This window comes from Labrus mixtus, chromosome 22, assembly GCF_963584025.1.
Source record: "Labrus mixtus chromosome 22, fLabMix1.1, whole genome shotgun sequence".
In the NCBI taxonomy this organism is placed as follows: domain Eukaryota; kingdom Metazoa; phylum Chordata; class Actinopteri; order Labriformes; family Labridae; genus Labrus; species Labrus mixtus.
The window spans coordinates 21,340,064-21,345,063 of NC_083633.1; the positions used below are offsets into that span (position 1 = coordinate 21,340,064).

The 5,000-nt window shown below is 45.0% G+C and overlaps 1 protein-coding gene across 1 annotated transcript in view; it reads right to left on the reverse strand.

The window, feature by feature from the left end:
* The window catches only part of shank3b (SH3 and multiple ankyrin repeat domains 3b), a 44,023-nt gene extending 41,781 nt beyond the window's left edge, over window positions 1–2,242 (reverse strand). Inside the window, exon 1 of the mRNA XM_061029263.1 lies at window positions 1,836–2,242. The gene's annotated coding sequence lies outside the window, so the exon portion shown is untranslated. The remainder of the gene's footprint in view (window positions 1–1,835) is intronic.
* Between the last annotated feature and the right edge of the window lie 2,758 nt (window positions 2,243–5,000).

A 5,000-nucleotide genomic window follows, 5' to 3' on the forward strand; every position in this document is an offset into this window, starting at 1 on the left:
CAATTTTCTCTCCATATGGTCTGAACACACGCAGTGCATCGTGGGAAATGCAGTCCCGAACGTTTTAGACAAGAGGTCTGTCGAAAAAGGCAGTTTAAACTCTGACCATCAAGTCACTCAAGAACCAAGCCAGCTGTCACCGTGTCGTGGGGTGGGGGGGGCCTCAACACGTTGCCATGACAACCAGGTGATGTTAAAGAGTGTGAGCGCTGCAGAAGCAGATCCACTTCCTCTTTGAAGTGTTTGAGCAGATCATCTCTTTAGATAGACGGTCTGAGACTACGGCCTACACACTCTCACTGCTGCTGCTTACATAACACACACACACACACACACACACACACACACACACACCGTGCACACACACACACAGGATGGTACAGTGATGCTGGAGGAAACAGAAACAGGAAATAAAAAGGCGAGAGAGAGCAAGAGAGCGAGAAAAGGAACACTTGAGGAGGAGGGATAGAAGAGTGAAAGAAATGAAAGAAGGAGAGAACCGGATGGGATTAAGATTTTAAAGAAAAAAAAGAAGCAAAGAAAGAAAAGGAAAGATCAGATGAGGACAGGATCAATAAAAGATGAGGAGAGGGAGAGAGGGGTTCACAGGAGGAAAGGAGGAAGTACCCAGGAAAGGGGGAAAGATACTGAGCAGGAGGAAAAGGAAAGGAAGAAAGGAAAGCTTCTGAGGGTGGAGGAGAGGAAATGATAATAAGGATTAAGGGAAGAGGATGGAGTTAACAGGGAAAGTAAAGTACCTGAGAAGGAGGAAGAGGACCAAAGAAATGAGGAATGGGGAAGTACAATTAAGGACATAGACGAGACAAGGAAATAAGGAAAGGGAGAAAGGAAGCATGCAAGAAAAGAGGGGAAAATGGGGGGGGGAGTGCACAAAGCACCGGAGGATGAAATGAAGGACACAAGGCAGTCGAGGAAAAGAGGAAAGGAATGGAGACAGGACAGAAAGATCAAAAAGGAGAAAAGGAAGCAAGGAAATCCGGGTCGAGGATAGGAGATGAGGAGGAAAGAGGAAAAAAGGAAAGGGAGAAGGAAAGGAAAGTAGGATGAGAGATTGGGTAAGGAAAGAAATAAGAGATGAGGGAAGGGGATGATGGGAGAGAGGAAGGAGGAAGGAATGCAGAGAGGAGCGAGGGGAAGGAAAGGAAGAGAGGAGATGAGTCAAGGACTAGAGAAAGGAAGGAGAGGAAGAGAGGAGGCAAGGATGCAAAGAAGGTGGAAGGAAAAGGAAATGAGGGAATGAATCCGGACGGGAGAGGAAGGAACGAAAAGGAGAAAGCAAGAAAGTGTCGGAAGATGGAGATGACAAAAAAAAAGGAAAGAAGAGGAAGGAAACGACATGGAGCACTACAAGGAGGCTAGGAAAGGAAAGAAAGCAACAAGTAGCAAAGGAGAGGAATGCATATGAGAAGGAAAGGAGACAAGTGAAAATGAGAGGAGTGCAGGAAAGGAAGTTGGAAAGGATGATGGGAGGAGGAAAAAGAAATGTAACGCTGACAACGAAAAGAAAGGAAGGAAAGAGATGACGACAGGTCGAAAAAGGTAAAGTTGAAAATTGAGTCACGACTTTTAAAGTTAGAGAGCGGCAGCAAGTGACACACACACACACACACACACACACACACACACACACACACACACACACACACACACACACACACACACACACCCTTGAACATATCTCCGAAACAACATTAGCTTAACACAAGCATTTAATTTAACACACACACACACACACACACACACACACACACACACACACACACACACACACACACACACACACACACACATTACACACAGAGCTGCAGACTCACCCAGAAAGATCGCCGACTCGTTCTCCATGACGGTAAACTGAAAAAGAAAAAGGAAGGACTGATGGGGAGAGGAGAGGAGGAAGGAGGAGAAGAAGAAGGAGGAGGAGGAGAGGAGGGGGAGAAAAGATGATGGAGGATGGAAAAAAAAGAAGAAGAAGAAGAAGAAGAAGAAGAGGAGGAGGAGGAGGAGGTGTATCTGGAGACGAAAAGAGAGAGGAAGAAGAGAGGGAGAGAGAGAGAGAGAGAGAGAGAGAGAGGGAGAGGCAGGATGAGTGGAAGGCTGGTCGGTTCAGCCCACACACTGCTAGCATGACACACGCTCTCTGTGATGTGTGTGTGAGCGTGCACGTGAGAGTGTGCACGTTGTCTCCCACTCCAATGCGTGGGTTAGAAAACACACCTCTCTCTCTCTCTCTCTCTCTCCTTCTCCCTCTTTTCTATCTCTCTTGCTTGCTCGCTGTCAGAGAGCGAGAGAGAGGGGTAAGCAGCGTGGGTGTGGAGGAGCGGCCCCGTTGTCATGGCAACGATGCAAAAGTAAAAAAAGGATAAAGAACCAGCATCCGAGCTTCATCACCGGCCGATGATGATGAAGCTTGTTGATTTAAAGGGGGGGGGGGGGGGATAAAGCAGATAAATAAACAGGATGAATTTCAGCTGTTTTATGATATTTTGCTATTGAGCTGGGGCTCGACCAATCAGAGCGCACATGGCAAAGAGTCACATGACCCCTGCTTGAGGAGATGAAGAGGGTGTTTTCCACATGTGCAGCTCGTTCAGTCAGTCAGTCAGTGAGACGTCGGAGGAGGAGGAGGAGGGAAGCTGATATGTTAACCTATCAAAGTCATCATGACACTACAGCTTTAAAGGTGCAAAAGAGAAAGAAAGAGGCAAGTTTCAGAATTCAGTTTCATGTTTCAATCAATCAACATGAGTCTCTTTAGTTAAAGGAATCTAACGGTTAGCATCTCAGCTACATTTATAACCTCATTTTTCATTTTTTTTAATAAAAATTCCGGATACAAAAAAAGCCTTTATCTTATCTTACCTAGGGCAGGGTGTCTTATATGTGTGTTTTTCTGCTTTTTATTCTTTGTAGTTGTTTTTTTTATGTTATTTCTTCATTCTGTACTGTGACAAAAATTGAAATAAAAAATGAGTTGAAAAAAAAAAAAGATACCAGTCGCTGGAGAGCCCTGTGGTTATGTTGCACGTCCTATGTACAGAGACTAAAGTCCTCAAAGTGGACAGCCTGGGTCAAACCCAACAAGGAGCGACCAGGTGAAACCCTTTGGGGGGGGGGGGGACTGAAGGCAATGCTAACGTTAGCCACGCTTGTCAAACCTTTTTGATGTTTACCCTCTTCCTTGGACTTTTAAAAATCTGTTGCAAATCTTATGCAACCCATCCAATTTTTAAATTCACCAAATTCATCCCAGAGTCACTTTCTGACTAGAACAAGTCTTTCTAGTTGTTGCGTCATGGCAGCCACAATCCTTCTGTTTTGAAACTGCAACCTTGAACACCCCTCAGACTTCGAGGATTTTGGTAATTTATGCGTCTCCATGCAAACAAAAACTTTTATTTCTTCATTCTTTCCCTCAAGTTCTTTATTCTCAAGAACCCTTTTTTTTTGACAATAGTCAGTCAGATATAACGAAGAGAACCTTCTACACCTCTCAGAGTCTTTTGAATTCAATGCTGAACAAAACTCGCTCTTTCTGAGGTGGGGGTCAAGTTCTCTGGACCCTGGACTGACCGAAAGGAAACCCCAGAACATCGAGTACTCTCTCAAGACGTCCTCACAAAAACTGACTCCCGCTCTGGTTTCACAGAAAAAGGGGTTGCAGGACTTTCTCATCTGTGTTGGATCCAGACTTTGCAAATTCCTCGTCCCGGTTAGAAGCTTGTTTTCCAGAACTTGTTCAAACAGTCCTACAAAACGGGCCCAGAGGCGCTGTTTGTCAATAGGAAAGGTAGGCAACTGCTCGGGGGCCCCAGGCCAGTAAGGGGGCCCCTGAGGGCTGATAAACTTTAAACCACAGCAGCGGCTCAAAATGTGTAAATTTTGCAATGACAGTAGGATACCTCCCTAAGGGGGCCCCATCTGACAGCACTCCCTCTCCCTTGAAAACCAATGAAAGTCACCGAAGGAAAATGAAGAGGAATTAAAGAGAGGAAGAGGAGTAAGCGTTGGGAAACTTGCAGACACGATGGTGGCAACTGCTGGTTGGAGGAGCCCCCAATGACTTTTAGCCTAGGGCCCCAACAGACTCCAGAATCACCACTGAACGGGCCACCAGTGTTTCTCTGTATAGCTGTTCAAACAGCCAAACATGGAAAAGGGTATCGTCCAGCTCCCGTCAGCTTGCTCTGTATCTGTTCTCTGCATCGAGGAGCTTACAGTCCCAACGATCTGCAGAGATTTGAAGATTTGGTCAAGTTCGGTTTGAAACAATCCAACTAACATTTGGCCCGTCTATTGGTCGCTGTCTGAGGCTCTTCATTCAGGTTTCAGATTGTATCTTCCATGGCTGTATGTCTGGGTAGTTGCATGCCGTTAGGAACTCCTTCAGAAACACATTTTTCAAATCCAGACTTACAGATCCATCTGTTCAAGTTGGAGAGCTTGATTTAGGCTTTCACTGTAAAATCCTTATTTCATGATTCAATCTGCCTGAACATATTCCAACGACAACAGATTTGTAACAGGGCGCGATTCCAAATGTGAAAGATACATACAGTTAATTTCCCTACAACCAATTTACTTAGAACTGAATGTGTCCACACTGACATTGATGGGTAACTCTGCGTTATCAGTGGAGAGAAATATAGAGCTAAGTCCTCCAATCATTTCAGCTAACAACGGATCATTGGATGTAGCGATGGATTTGTTGAGCTCAAGGTATTCTGTAACTTGTGTTTGTGTTTGTAGACCAAGTAAAGAGTCTGGCCAGGAGAGGACAGGCACAAAATATGTCCTAAAATATTACTTTAGTCACTGTGTGGTATCAGTAGAGTTGAGATACCAGTACCGATACGAGCGTTGGTTTCAGTTTTTGGATACCGTCTAAAATGCGATGTTGTGGATATAGACGAGTTTACCAGTCAACGCATCGCTCTGATAACTAAATGATTTGGGAGAGTAGCAGAGAGAACATGATTCCC